Below are 15,759 nucleotides of genomic sequence, written 5' to 3' on the forward strand. Positions count from 1 at the left end.
GAGATTTTTTAAAAAGGGAGTGATGCAAAGAAACTGACATTTTTGAAAGGTTAATGTGATGGTGGAGTGCAGGGTGGTTTGGCATTTGAAGGAGGTGGAGGTAGAGTCTGAAACTGGGGAGACCAGACAGCTGTTGCAGCAGCTCAGAAGTGATGTGTTGGGGCCTGGGCTAATGTGGTGGCAGTAGCCATGGGGTGGAAGGCTGGATATGAAATACAGTTTGAAGCCTATTTGGGGCGTGCTGGCTTATTATAATCCTTTAGGAATTGTTTTCTATATAGTGTTTTTTTCTCTTACAGCACTTGGCTGTGTCAAGAAGCATGCTATGCTAGGTGAAACACTACACAAATGAAAAAAAGAATTCCTTTGCAGTGAGCTCACCCCATTCTTTCTGAGATAATGGGTCAAGTAGAAGATCAGTTTTATAGAAGTAAAATACTTCAATTTCTGGTAGACTCGTGAGAGTTAAGTAAGATTGGGGCTCTTTTAGCTTGCCTGAGGTCTCATCTAAGCCTTGTTATCATTAGGAGAGGCTCCTTCTAGCACGTAGTTACCTCTTTCTCCTCTTCCCCTCCACTGTAGCAATAAGAATAAGAGCAATAAAAATAAGAGCCCATAGATCCATGTTGTTTATGTTATCAACATGCTATTACCAAAACAAACTCAAATTAAGGCTCAGTTCTTTCTTATTCATTAATTCAGCAGATCCTTTTTGCACATTTTCCATAGTAAGGCATCACTCTAAACTGTCTACACTATAAAAATAAGTTTAGGATATGATATATAAATTGGATTGATTTAGAATAAAATTATATTTAGTGGTGCTTGCTATACTTGTGAGAAATATTTTCAGAAAGGCTTCTTTGGCTTCAGTTACTTTTTGAAAAATCCCACCCCTCAAGTTCATACATTAAAGAAGTACTGCCTTATAATTTATATGGCTATAAATTTAGAAACTGAACTGGACATGTTTTGGTATTTTGGTAGTATGGTCTTAGGTGTTTTCTGCAAAAATGCCATTCTACTTGTTTTAGACACTAAACAATATTCTTAGAAGAACTGCAAAGCACAGAGGCATGTTTCATGGTTCTTTGCCCTAAATTGTCTTTGCTTTCTTCTTTTCTCTTTACAGTACTGATATATTGGTTTGCCATTAACCAAAATATTGTCATTAGTTTAATTCCATATTTTAGAGGGTCCTAGCCTATGTGATATGAAGAAAACTTAACTATCTTCTCTCTAGGAAGGGCCTTGCATGTGGAAATAAAATGACATTTGGATGCAACACAAAGTCTTAGGAAACATGAAGGACATCCTGGTATAGCCCCCGTCTTGCAGTACAGACACGGCTGTATATGAATATATGGTAGGATTATTATTCTTCCAGGGTGACCTCCCTCCTGTGACCTTTGAGAGCCTTGCTTTGCTGGTGGTCTCTCTGAGTGCCTATGAGCTGAGCCTTCCTCAGCAGGCTTTTCTTGAATATTCGAATTTTGTCCTCCAGCAGAGGCTCAGACTAGTTGATTTGCTTTGGAAGTGTCTGTCTCTTTACTACTGTATCTTTTTCATCTTCTCCCTTTCTCTCTCTTACTTTTTTTCTTTGAAAAAGTTTTTTGAATTGGTAAGTTGATTGATAAACCAACTAATAAGAGCTTTTGACCACCAGAGCTCCAATTTGAATTTAGATGTTTAATTTTGAAGTCTATTGCATTTGGCTACTATAACACACAGCCTTACAAATTATGCGTTGTAATGAAGCTTCCCCTCTACTGCTGTTTCTCCAGAGAATCAAGAGATGGTTTCCCAGTCCATCTCTGCCACTCAGCTGTGTGACCTTAGGTAGATTTCATACGCTCCAGCTTTTATTTTAATCTGTAAAATGAAGTTAATCTCCATCAGTGGCTCCTAGTCCTGGCTGCACATTCAAATCCCCGGGGAACTTTTAAAAACTATGCTGTCTGGCCTCACCCAGACCATTTATATCAGAAGGGAGGGGTGGCTGCAATAGTTTTTCAATTGCCTCAGGGATTCTAATATGCAGCCATGGCTGAGAACCACTGACATAAATGATAGTCATCTAGTTCTAGTTTATAAAATTCTGTGCTTAATCCATGAGAATAAATTAGGCATTTTGAAAGCTGCATTAGCCCTCTGATGTACTTTTTCCTGTGCTTTCTCCTGTTCCCAAATCGTGTGTTATCTCTGAGTCCTCTGACTTTCAAAGCAAGAGGAAGAAGACAAAGCAGTGCCCCATATAGAGTCACTGAAAGGCAGAGGTGAAAATAGTGGGCACCACCCTCCGTGCTTCCTTTGTAGCTGTTTCTAGTATGGTCTAACATGAAAAGGTCACCAATGCTTGTACTGAATAATTCTCTACAAGATCTGAAAGAAATAATATAGCCTTCCTAAATGGCTGATTGTCTAGGGCACAGTTGAATCTCTCGGAGTATCTAGAGTATTTGAGTTTTTTTCTGTAGGTCTCTAATCCCTTTCTGGTCCACAATTTAGGTTCCAGGTTCAAGTGTTTTTTCATTCATTCAGTCATATTTATTGAGCACTTACTGTGTGCCAGGCATTGGTCTGTTTGCTTGTGATACATCAGTGAGCAAAATGAATAAAAATTTCTATCCTTGTGGAACTTTCATTCTAGAGGGAGGTTAGAGTCAATAATCAATTCAAGTAATTGCTAAATTACACAGTATGTTAGAAGATGATAAGTGATGTAGAGAAAACATTCAGGCATACTTAAGAGATAATGCAGGTTTGGTTCCAGACCATCATAATAAAGTGAATATTGCAGTAAATTGAGTCACATGAATTTTTTGGTTTCCCAGTGCATATAAAAGTTATGTGTACACTATACTGTAATCTAAGGGTACAATAGCATTATGTCTAAAAAACAACGTACCTACCTTAATTTAAAAACACTTCATTGCTAAAAATGCTAACCATTATCTGAGCCTTCAGAGAGTCATAACCTTTTTCCTGGTGGAGGGTCTTGCCATGAAGCTGATGGCTGTTAACTGATAAGGGTGGTAGTTGCTAAAGGGTGGCTGTGGCAATTTCTTAAAATAAGGCAACAGTGAAGTTTGCTGCCTCAGTTGACTCTTCCTTTCATGAAAGATTTTTCTGAAGCATGCAATGCTGTTTGATAGCATTTGACTTACATTAGAACTTCTTTTTAAAATTGGAGTTTGTCCTCTCAAACCCTGATGATGCTTTATTAGCTAAGTTTATTTAATATTCTAAATCCTTTGTCATTCAGACAGTTTTCACAGCATCTTCATCAGGAATAGATTCCATCTCAAAAAACCATTTCTTTGCTCATCCATAAGAAGCAACTCCTTATCCTTTCAAATTTTATCATGAGATTGCAACAATTCAGTCACATCATCACGCTCTACTTCTAATTCTAGTTCTCTTGCTGTTTCCACCACGTCTGCAGTTACTTCCTTGACTGAAGTCTTGAACCCCTCAAAGTCATCCATGAGGGTTGGAATCAGCTTCTTCCAAATTCCTGTTAGTGTTGATATTTTGACCTCCCACGAATCGGGAATGTTCTCAATGGCATCAAGAATGGTGAATCCTTTCCAGAAGGTAAATTGAAAACCCAGAACCATCATAGGAATCACTACCTGTGGCAGTTACAGGCTTATGAAATGTATTTCTTAAATTATAAGACTTGAAAGTTGAAATGACTTCTTGATCCATGGGCTGCAGGATGTATGTTGTGTTAGCAGACATGAGAACAGCATTCATCTCATTGTACATGTCCATTAGAGCTCTTGGGTGACCAGGTACATTGTCAATGAGCAGTAATATTTTAAAAGGAATCTTTTTTTCTGAGCAGTAGATCTCAACAGTGGGCTTCAGATATTCAGGAAACCATGTTGTAAACAAATGTGCTATCATCCAGTCTTTGTTGTTCCATTTGTAGAGCACAGGCACAGTAGATTTAGCATAATTCTCAAGGACCCTAGGATATTTGGAATGGTAAATGAGCACTGGCTTGAACTGCAAATCACCAGCAGCATTAGGCCCTAACAAGAGCATCAGCCTGTCACTTGAAGCTTTGAAGCCAGGCATTGACTTTTCTCTAGCTGTGAAAGTCCTAGATGTCATCTTCTTCCAATAGAAGTCTATTTTTCCTCCATTGGAAATCTGTTGTTTGGTGTAGCCACCTTTATCAATTATGTTAGCTAGGTCTTCTGGATAACTTGCTGCAGCTTCTGCATCAGCACTTGCTGCTTCACCTTGCATATTCATGTTATGGAGACAACTTCTTTCCTTAAACTTCATTAACCAACCTCTGCTAGTTTCAAACATTTCTTCTTCAGCTTTCTTACCGCTCTCAGCCTTCATAGAATTGAAGAGGTTTAGGGTCTTGCTTGAGATTAGGCTTTGGTTTAAAGGAATGTTGTGGCTGGTTTGATCTTTCCAGACCACTAAAACTTTTTCCATATTAGCAGTAAGACTGTTTCAGTTTCTTATCATTCATGTGTTCATTGGGAGTAACACTTTTAATCTCCTTCAAGAATTTTTCCTTCACATCCACAACTTTTGGGTGCAAGGGGCCTAGCTTTCAGCCTGCCTCGGCTTTTGACATGCCTTCCTCACTGAGCTCAGTCATTTCTAGCTTCTGCTTTAATGTGAGAGATGTGGGCTTTCCCTTCATCTTGAACAACTCAGAAGGCATTGTAGGATTATTAATTGTCCTAATTTCAATATTGTTGTGTCTCAGGCCAATTAATAACCCTATAATGGCCTCTGAGTTGTTTAAGTGAAAGGGAGAGCCCCAAACAGGAGATAATACCTTCAAAAAGTTTTGAATACCTCCAAAAGAAGATGAGGTAAATTTAGCCATCTGAATATCTAGGGGGTGAGTGTACCAGGCATAGGGAATAATTAGAGCAAAGACCCTTAGGTGAGGGCATGCCTTAAGTGTTCAGAGACTATCAAGGACTCACTGTGGCTGAGGAGGAGAGGAGGCTACCAGGAAATGGAAGATCAGATCATATAGGCCTTGTAGGCCAATATAGGATCTTTGGCATTTACTCAGAATAAACTGGGGAGCTATTGCAGGGCTTTGAGTAAAAGATTGGCATGATCTGACTTAAGGTTAAAATGTTCACTCTGCTTGCTGTGTGGAGAAGAGATGGTGGCTGTAAGGAAGAACCAAGAAGATCTTTTAGGAGGCTATTGTGATACCCAGGTGAGAGAGAGTGGTGGTTCAGATTAGGATTTTAGCAATGTAAGGCATAAGAAATGGTCAAATTCATGAGCCAGCATGACTTTCTGATGGTTTGGATGTGAAGTATGAGAGGGGAGCAGTCAAGGATGACTCCAGAATTTGGACCTCAGCAACTTGAAGAGTAGTTTATCATCAACTGAAATGAAGAAGCTGCAGATGAAGCAAACTTTGAGGCAGGGGGAGGTGGCTTATCACTTATTCGATTCTAGACATGTTAAGTTTGCAATGGCTATTTAACTCGCATGTGAAAGTATGCAGTTGAATGTAGGTGTGGAGTTTGGGTAGTGGAGGCACATACATGGCATTTAAAGTCCTGACCCTGAATGAGATCACTAAGGGAATAAGTTTAGTAGTTAAAGAAGAGAGTCAAGTGCTAAGCCCTGAGACATTCCTGCATCAAGAGGATAGGGAGAAGAAAAGGACCCAGCAAGGGAGACTGATCAGTGAGGTAGGAAAACCAGGAGTATATAAAGTGTTAGAAGCAAAAATGAAACAAAATGTTTCAAGGGAAAGATTGATCAGTTTGCCAGATGCTGCTAAGGGGTTAAGTATGACGAGACCTGAGAATTGACCTTTGGATTTAGCAATGTGGAGGTTATTAGTGTCCAAGGAGAATGTTTTGGTGAAGTTGGAGTAAGAGGAGACAAATTGCAGACAGCAAATATAAACCATTCTTTTGAAAATCCTTGGAGCAAAGAGGAGCGGAAAAATAGGTAGGAGCTGCCTATTTCTCGAGAAGGTTGAGAAGTGTTTTAACAGCATGTTTTTAGGTTGATGGGAAGGATCTAGTAGAGATTGAAAAACTGATGAAATAGCAGTGAGAAGAGAGAATTGCTGGAATGATGTCTTTGGGTGAGAGAGCATTGGATCTAGTGTACAAGTGCTGGGATTGGCTTTGGTTAGGAAGAGGAAAGTAAATGTGTGCTAAAAGGCAAAAAGGGAATGTGGGGGTATAAATATTGTTGGGTGATAAGATGTGATACGGGAATCTGTGTAAGTTTCTTCTCATTCAGTTTTCTCAGAGAAGCAGGAAGTAGGTTATTACCTGAGAGCAGAATAATAAAGTAATGTTAAGGTTTGAGGAGAGAAGAAAATGTGAAATTGTTATCTAGGAGCAAAGAATTAATGAACACGGGGATGTAAAGTAGGATTGCTAGTCAGCATTAAGGAGCCCACTGGAAATTTGAGGTTATAAACTTAAAGTGAAACCAGGCAGCCTGATTTTGTGCATCTGTGTGTGCATGAGTGTGTGCGTGTTTTCCACAGCCACCTTAAGATGCATGGATGTAAGCCTGGACTAGTCAGTTAGATTTAATCAGTTGTGGTTTTACCAAGTGAGTGTATCATATCAAGGGAGAGGCAAGGGATTTGATAATACCCAGGAGAATAATTATAATGGAATTTAAGCTGGGTAAGAAGGGGAGAGAGGAAATCAGTGGGGAGAGGGTCAGTGAAAAGATGGTTGTTTCAAGGTCCCAGCAGAGTTGAAGGATAGTTAGGATAAGGTACTATAAGGAGGGAGTGAACTGGAGAGATGGGTGGTGGTCAGAGAGCAGGATGCATGAAATTGAGATTATGGAGGGGTAGTAATTCTTGGTACTGAAAAGGTCTTAATATGACCATGGTAATATATGGCTGAAGGGGAAGAGGGGGCAGTGAAATATACACTGAGGAATCAATCAACAGTGACTCAGATTGTTACAAGGATCACCTACATGTATATTGAACTTGCAGAGAATTAAGACAGTAGTATTGGAGAAAATGACAGTGAAATAATAGCTAAACTTCTGACAAAATGACTAGGGGAACTTTTAGGTGACTAGCAAAATGTCCTAGACACTTGCCTTTGAATAAAGATAGTCAGTATGAGAATATCAGTAGACTCATAGAGGAGATTTTAGGTTAATTTAATCCAGTGATTCTCAACTGAGACCCACTGAAGGTAGGGGAGTACATATCAGATGCTACCCATACCCACTGAAGACGTTAATTTGGCTGGACCCCATTGAGAATCACTTAATTAGTAAGCCACCATGTCTATACAATATCAGGATATTGTATCTCTCAACTGCAATTGGGACAGAAAACTTAATTCACTATAGTTTGTCCAGTACATGGTGTCTGTAGTATCCTTGCCAGATGATCGTCTCCTCTTTTAGTTTGAATGCTTCAAATCACAGTAGCTCAGTACTTTGTGAAGCAGGCCCAGAAGCACTTAATTGCATAGAAAAATCAAAGATATGTCCTAATAATTCTCAGTAAATACAACTTTTTTTTAATGCTGGTAGTTTGGGGAAAGGATATTTTTTTTACTTTGTGTCATAGAGCTGAGAACAGTGGTGAAAACTGCCTGCAATGCTTTCTCTATGGGAAGAATGGGGATTGTCTAATATGTTTGGAAAAACCAAAGCAGAAAAGGGATTTAATTGGAATCTCTGATATAAGGTATGTATAAAGTAAATGTGGACTGTTTGGTTCCCTAAATCCCAGATTGTTGTAATTACAAACATTCCCTAAAGCTTAAAGTAGTATATCAATTACCAATAAAATGAAGCCATTGCTGAACATAGCATGGAGTAATTTACAGAGTATATTACACTGAGATAATCCAGACTGAAGATGTGGCTTCAAAAAAGGGCTAAGATGAATTCTCGTGAATGACAACTGTGCCTAATTTAAGTTAGGAAGGTACTTGGCCTAAACTTTTGAGACTGCTATCTTAGAGGGCAATAATATTTTTTTTCCCAGTATTTTTCTGTGCCCTAGTTTATTGAACAAGTCTTATACTGGTTAGGTTGACCCAGATTACCTGTCCTTGAGCTTTGTAGAACTTAATAAAGGACATTGTTTTGTTTGGTATGATCATGCCTGTGAGCTAACCAGAAGAGGACATGGAGAACATAGGATCTGCACACATGTGTTTGGTATGGCTTCTTTGTTTTACAGATGAGGAAAATTGGGCTCCAGAGAGGAGAGATGACTGACTCACCTGTATTCACATAGTGAGTCAGTCAATAGCACAGGTGGGACCAGAGGGCAGTTCTCCTGACTGTGAGGATTGTGTGTTTTTCCATTACGATGTGTTGCTTTACATTATTGGATGGTTAGGGAATTGAGCACAGAGCTATTAAATGATTTACCCAGGTTGCACTGGAAATCATTAGCAGAGTGGGATGAGTTCATTGGCTGTAGAACCCTCCCAGCCTGCATGCTTCTGGCATGAGTGAGAATTTAATGAGACTGAATGGAAGTAATGATTGTAACTGAGATTTTGGCCTTGTTTGCTTATGCCTTAAAAAAAAGTTTTATTTTGATGTGATTTCAAACTTACAAGACAGTTACAAAAATAATGCAAACCACATAAGAGAGCTCCAGCATATTCCCACCAACCACGAGATACCTAGATCGACCAATTTTAACATTTTGTCACCTTTGCTGTATCATTCTGTCGATCATCCATCTATATTGTGAATATTTGAAAACAGGTTGTACACATCATACTCCATGAACACATGCTTCCATGTATACTTCCTGCGAACAAGGATATTCACTGATGTAATCACTTTAAGTTCACGAAATTTAAGGTTATATAAAGCTTACATTCTAAATTTCAGTATTTTATGTCTCAGTAATGCCCTTTTGAGGCTTTTCTCCTCCATTCTTAGATCCAATCCAGTATCATGTATTGCATTTAATTGTCATTAAATCTCTTTAGTTTCTCTTTCTTTTTATTGTGGAAACATTTATTCAACATAAATCTTCCTATCTGAAACCCTCCCAGGCACACCATTCATTGGGATTAATAGCATTCACAGTGTTGCAGTACCCTAACGACCATCCATTACTAGAACTTTCCCTTCACCCAATCTTCCTTCCATCTTCATTCTTCTTTTTCAAGATGGCTTTAGCTATTTGGGGCCCCTTACCCTTTCATTTAAATTTGATTATTGGCTTTTCTATTTCTGCAAAGAAGGTTGTTGGAGTTTTGATTGAGATTGCATTAAATCTATAAATTGCTTTGTGTGGTACTGACATCTTAATTATACTTAGTCTTCTAATCCATGAACACGGAATGCCCTTCCATCTATTTAGGTGTTCTTTAATTTCTTTTAGCAATGTTTTGTAGTTTTCTGTGTACAAGTCTTTTACATCCTTGGTTAGACTTATTCCTGGATATTTGATTCTTGTAGTTGCTACTGCAAATGGAATTTTTTCCTGATTTCTTCTTCTGATTGTTCATTGCTTGTATGTAGAAACACTACTGATTTGGGGGTGTTGACCTTGTACCCTGTCACTTTGCTGAACTCGTTTATTCGTTCTAGGAACTTTGTTCTGGATTTTTCAGTATTTTCTGTATATAGGATCATGTCATCTGCAAATAGGAAGAATTTTACTTCTTTCTTTCCAATTTGGGTGCCTTTTATTTCTTTTTCTTGCCCCATTGCTCTGGTGAGAACTTCCAGTACAATGCTGAAGAACACTGGTGACAGTGGGCATCCTTGTCTTGTTCTAGATCTTAGAGCGAAAGCTTTCAGTCTTCCATAATTAAGTAGGATGTTAGCTGTGGCCCTTCCATATATGCTGTTTATCGTATTGAGGAAGTTTCCTTCTTTTCCTAGTGTTCTGAATTTTTTTTTTTATCAAGAAGTGTGCTTTATTTTGTCAAATGTGTTTTCTGCATCAATTGAGATGATCATGTGTTTTTTTCCCTTCATTCTGTTAATGTGATGTATTACATTAACTGATTTTTTTTATGTTGAACCACCCTTGCATACCTGGGATAAATCCCACTTGATCATGGTGTATAATTCTTTTAATGTGCTGTCAGATATGGTTTGCTAGTATTTTGTTGAGGATATTTTGCAGCTATCTTCATAAGAGAAATTGGTCTGTAGGTTTCTTTTCTTGTAGTATCATTATCTGGCTTTGGTATGATGGTGAGTTGGCCTCATAGAATGAATTAGGGAGGGTTCCCTCCTCTTTGCTTTTCTGGAAGAGTTTGAGCAGAATTGGAGTTAACTCTTCCTGGAATGTTTGGTAGATTTCCCCCGTGAAGCCATCTGGTTCTGGGCTTTTCTTTATTGGGAGGCTTTTGATGACTTATTCAATCTCTTTACTAGTAATTGGTTTGTTGAGATCTTTCTTCTTGAGTCATTGTAAGTAGTTTGTGTGTTTCTAAGGTTGCATCTAGGTTATCTATTTTATTGGCATACAGTTGTTCATCTGTCCTCTTATAGTCCTTTTAATTTCAGCAGGGCTGTAGTAGTGCCTCCCTTTTCATTTCTGATTTTAGTTGTTTGTAGTCTCTCTCTTTTTTTCTTTGTCATTCTAGCTGAAAGTTTGTCAATTTTATTGATCTTTTCAAAGAACTGAGTTTTAGTTTTGTTGATTCTTCCTACTGTTTTTTAGTTTTCTATTTTGTTTATCTCCATGCTCAGCTATATTTCCTTCCTTCTGCTTGCTTTGGGTTTAGATTGCTCTTCTTTTTCTAGTTCTCCTGGTTTTGAAGTTAGGTCTCTGATTTGAAATCTCTCTTCTTTTATAGTGTAAGCATTTGGAGCTATTAATATCTCTGTCAGCACTGCCTTTGCTGCATCCTGTACGTTTTGGTATATAGTATTTTCATTTTCTTTTGCCTCAAGGTATTTCCTAATTTCATGTCTGATTTCCTGTTTAACCTATTGGTTGTTTGAGATTATGTTGTTTAAGTTTCACATATTTGTGAATTTTCCATTTTTCCTTCTGTTATTGATTCCTAGCTTCATTCCATTGTGATCAGAGAACATACATTGTGTGATTTCAAAATTTTTTAATTTATTGAGACTTGTCTTGTGACCCAAAGTATGGATTATTCTGTGGAATGATCCATGTGCACTCAAGAAGAATGTATATTCTGTTTGTGTTGGTTGCAGTGTTCTATTCATGTCTATCAGGTCTAGTTAGTATATCATTCAAGTGCTGTGCTTCTTACTGATCTTCTGAGATGTTCTATCCATTATTGAAAGTGGTGTATTAAAGTCTCCTGGTGTTAAAGTAAACTATCCATATTCCCTTCAAATCTGTCAGTTATTAGCTTCATATTTGTCACTCTTGCCATTAGGTGCATATATATTTATAATTGTTATGTATTCTTGTTGACTTGACACCTTTATCAGTAAATAATGACCTTCTTTGTCTCTTATAACAGTACTTGTCTTAAGGTCTATTTATATTTAGTATTTGTATAGATACCCCAGCTCTCTTTAGGTTACTATTTGCATGGTTAAGGTCTATTTATATTTAGTATTTGTATAGATACCCCAGCTCTCTTTAGGTTACTATTTGCATGGTATATTTTTTTCCATCCTTTCACTTTCAGCCTACATGTGTCTTTGAATTTCAGGTGACTCTCTTGTAGATAGTATATGGTTGGGTCATTCTTTTTTTTTTTGGTAGAATATAACATGCATACATAAAATTGATAACTTTCCAAGTGAAATTTAACAAGTAGTTAGAGAGTAAATTTCAAAGACTATTATAGGTTACAGTTCCACAGTTTCAGTTATTTTCTTATTGTGAAACATAACATACATACTAAAAAGGTAATATCTTTCAAAGTATGCTTTAACAAGTAGTTATATAGTAAATTTCCAAACTTGTTATGAGTTTTAGTACCATAGTTTCAGTTATTTCCTTATTGTGAAATATAAAAAATATGCACAAAGGCAAAGCTTTCAAAATACAATTTAACAAGTAGCTGTAGAACAAATTTCAAAGAATGCTATATGTTGCAGTTATACCATTTCAATTCTTTCCTTCTAGCTAGTCTAATACCACAGCAACTAAGAAAAAGAAAATTATATAAAGTTTCAGTATTCATAATCCTTTGTTAAATTCCATCTTCTCTGTTGCTACCCCTTCCTCTAGTTTAATCTCTTTCCTGATCTTCAGGGATGTCTAGGCAGTGACCACCCTAAGTTGTTCATTTTAAAAAGGAGTGTCGACTTTATGAGCAAAGACGATCCATCTAGTTGATGTTCTTAAAGAAGCTATTGCCTCTGGGTTTTGGGACTTAGCTGCCATAGGAGTTCTCTGAAGAATTTAAGTTTCTGAAGAATAAACTTAGTGAATGAAACTTTTATAGAGTCTCAGATAGGGATCCACGTATCCTTTAGGGTTTTCGGGACTGCTGTTGACTTGGGTTTATCATACTGTGGTCATTTGGCATATCTTGGTGAAACTTGCATAGGAGTAACATCCAGGACAGCCTCTTGACTCTGTTTGAATTCTCTTAGCCACTGAAACCTTATTTTATTGCCTTTCTTTTTCCCCTTTCGGTAAAAAAGGCACCCTCAATCCCTCGATGCCAGGGTCAGGCTCATTCCCAGAATCTATGGCGCACATCGCCAGGAAGACTCATTCGTCTTGGGGATCCTGCCACATGTCTGAGGGAGGATGATAAATTTATTTGCAGAATTGGGCTTAGAGAGAGAAAGTCCACATTTGAGCAACAAAAGAGGTTCTCTGGAGGTGACTCCTAGGCATAATTATAGGTAAGCTTAGCCTCTTGTTTACCACCATAAGGTTCACCCAAGCAAGCCTCAAGATTGAGGACTTGACTTATAAAGTAGGGGGTTCCTAAGTTCACATAGCATATGTTAGGTCCACCATAATCAATCAGTGTCTCACATGATCAACACTTAATTGTACAGTACTCATCACTCTCCATTTTTAACAGTTCTCATGACCCAAAACATCTCATAGCTCTTGTCAGCCCTTAATTATTTGTTCCTAGTATTTGTGTAGTACTAGTATGGTATTCCTATTAATTATGGTCCTTAGTATGCAATATGTAGATTTTTCCCATATACCTTTTTGTTGTTAACTCTCTGTGCTGGCATCATACCTTAGAAGTGTATCGTGCAAGTGCCTATCTATATTTGTGGTGCTGATCTGTGGGATACATGCCTTTGAACAATCCCTTTCAATCCTATTTGCTTTCAATACATCTGTGATGCTTATAATCCCATTAACAAACAAATATCACCCTTTCCATCACCATACTTTGAATTCACCATCATTAACATATCTGAGCATACTAGCTTATCCTTCCCCCTCACTAGCTACTGTCTATCTCTAGGTCCCCAATATTCTGTAAGACATTGATTTTACATTGTTCAGAGAGTTCATAGAAGTGGTAACATACAATATCTCTCCTTTTGTGTCTGACTTATTTCACTCAGAATTTGGGTCATGCTTTTTTATCCATTCTGCCAACCAATCTCTTCCTTTGACTGGAGAGTTTAATCCATTTGCATTATTACTGATCATGCAGGACTTTCTTCTGCCATTTTCTGTTTGGTCTTTATACGTTGTTTAACTTTGTAGTCCCTTAATTCTTCCGTTAATACCTATTTTCAAATTTTTTTTTTTTTTAGTGTACCATTTTTAGTTCCTTTGTATTTCCCTCTATATATTTTTTGTATGTTTTCTTAGTGGTTACCATGGGGCTAAAATTTAACATCCTTAATCTATAACAATCACATCTGATAAGATACCAACTTAACTTCAAAAGCACACATATATGCTATTTCTATACCCATTCACTCCTTCCCTACCTTTTTATTCTTGTTACAGATGATATCTTTATACATTGTACACCCCAAACCTTAGATATTTCATTACTAAATATGCATTTGCATTTTAGAAATTGTTAAAAATAGAAAATGGAGTTGCATACCAAAAAAACACAATACAATAGTTCTTGCATTTATAATTACCTATATGTTTATCTTTACTGGAGATCATTATTTTTTTATGCCTCTTTGATCTACTGTGTGCCAGTTTGAATGTATTGTGTCCCCCAAATGCTATTATCTTTGATGTAGTCTTGTGTGGGCAGACATTATCGGTTTTGATTAGATTTCCTGGAGTGTTTCTTTGGAGATGCGCCCCGCCCAGCTATGGGTGATGACTCTGATTGGATGTTTCCGTGGGGGCATGGCCCCACCCATTTAGGGTGGGGCTTGATCAATGGAGCCATATGAATGAGCTTACGGGCAGAGGGAGCTCAGTGCAGCTGTGAGTGACGTTTTGAAGAGGAGCAAGCTTGCTAGAGAGGAACGTCCTGGGAGAAAGCCATTTTGAAACCAGATGCCAGCCACGTGCCTTCCCAGCTAACAGAGGTTTTCCAGATACCATTGGCCATCCTCCAGTGAAGATACCCAATTACTGATTTGTTACCTTGGACACTTTATGGCCTTAAGACTGTAATTGTGTAGCCAAATAAACCCCCTTTTTATAAAAGCCAGTCCGTCTCTGGTGTTTTGCATTCCACAGCATTAGCAAACTAGGACATACTGTATAGTGTCCTTTCCCTCCAGTCTGAAGAACTCCCTTTAGCATTACTTGTAGGGCAGATCTTATGGTGATGAACTCCCTCAGCTTTGTTTATCTGGGATCATCTTTAATCTTTCGCCCATTTTTGAAAGACATTCTTGGTGGATATAAATTCTTGGTTGCATTTGTTTTCTTTCAGCATTTAAATAATTCATCCCACTGCCTTCTTGTCTCCATGGTTTCTGGTGAGAAATTGGCACTTCATCTTATTGGGATTCCCTTGTACATAATATGATGCTTTTCTCCTGCTGTTTTAAGATCTCTCTCCTTGTCCTTGGCATTTGACTGTTTGACTACCTCGTGTCTGGGCATGGTTCTCTTCGAGTTTATACTTTTTAGGGTTAGTTGGACATCTTTAATATGCATATTCATGTCTTTTGCTAAATTTTGGAAGTTTGCTGCCATTATTTGAATGTTCTCATTCCCTTTCTTTCTTCTTCTGGTACTACCATATGCATATAATGGTATGCTTGATGGTGTCCCACAGGTCTCTGAGGTTCTGTTCACTTTTTTCCACCCTTTTTTCTTTCTGCTCTTCAGCCTGAATCATTTCAGATATCTTTGCTTTGGTTTCACTGATTGTTTCTTCTGCCAGCTCCAGTCCGCTGTTGAAACCCTTTAGGGAATTTTGCATTTCAGGTATTGTGGTCATCAATTCCTATATTTCTTTATGGTTCTGTTTAAAATTTCTGCCTCTTATTGAAATTCTTACAGCATTCATTGCTTTTCTGATATCCTTTAGGTCTTTCTATATTTTCCTTTATCTCCTTGAGTATATTGCGTATCATTTTTTGGTTTTTGTCTGATATATCCAAAGTTTCTTACACTGCTTCAGTTGTCTGTAAGTTGCTTCTGCCTGCAAGGCAAGTTCTGGAGGACAATATGGAAGAAATTTTCCAGATTCATTCTTTCAGCCTGCCACCTGATAGATTGGCTTGGACTCACAGCCACCCCAGTATGCACATAGGGGTGCCTCTGCTCCCTCCAGAATACAGCCAGGAACCTAAAATGGGAGCACAGGCTGATTCCATGGCATGACAGTGAGGGAATAGGAGAGGAGCCAGAAAGGATACCAGAAGCTTTTCCTACCATGTTTTAAGCCCCGTTTTCTTGATTCAGTCCTCACCAAG

The 15,759-nt window shown here is 37.9% G+C and overlaps 1 protein-coding gene across 3 annotated transcripts in view; it reads left to right on the top strand.

Moving 5' to 3' along the window:
• AAGAB (alpha and gamma adaptin binding protein) overlaps nt 1–15,759 on the top strand; it is a 107,076-nt gene that overhangs the window by 47,222 nt on the left and 44,095 nt on the right. The window lies entirely within an intron of this gene.

Source organism: Choloepus didactylus, chromosome 4 (genome assembly GCF_015220235.1).
Source record: "Choloepus didactylus isolate mChoDid1 chromosome 4, mChoDid1.pri, whole genome shotgun sequence".
In the NCBI taxonomy this organism is placed as follows: Eukaryota; Metazoa; Chordata; class Mammalia; order Pilosa; family Megalonychidae; genus Choloepus; species Choloepus didactylus.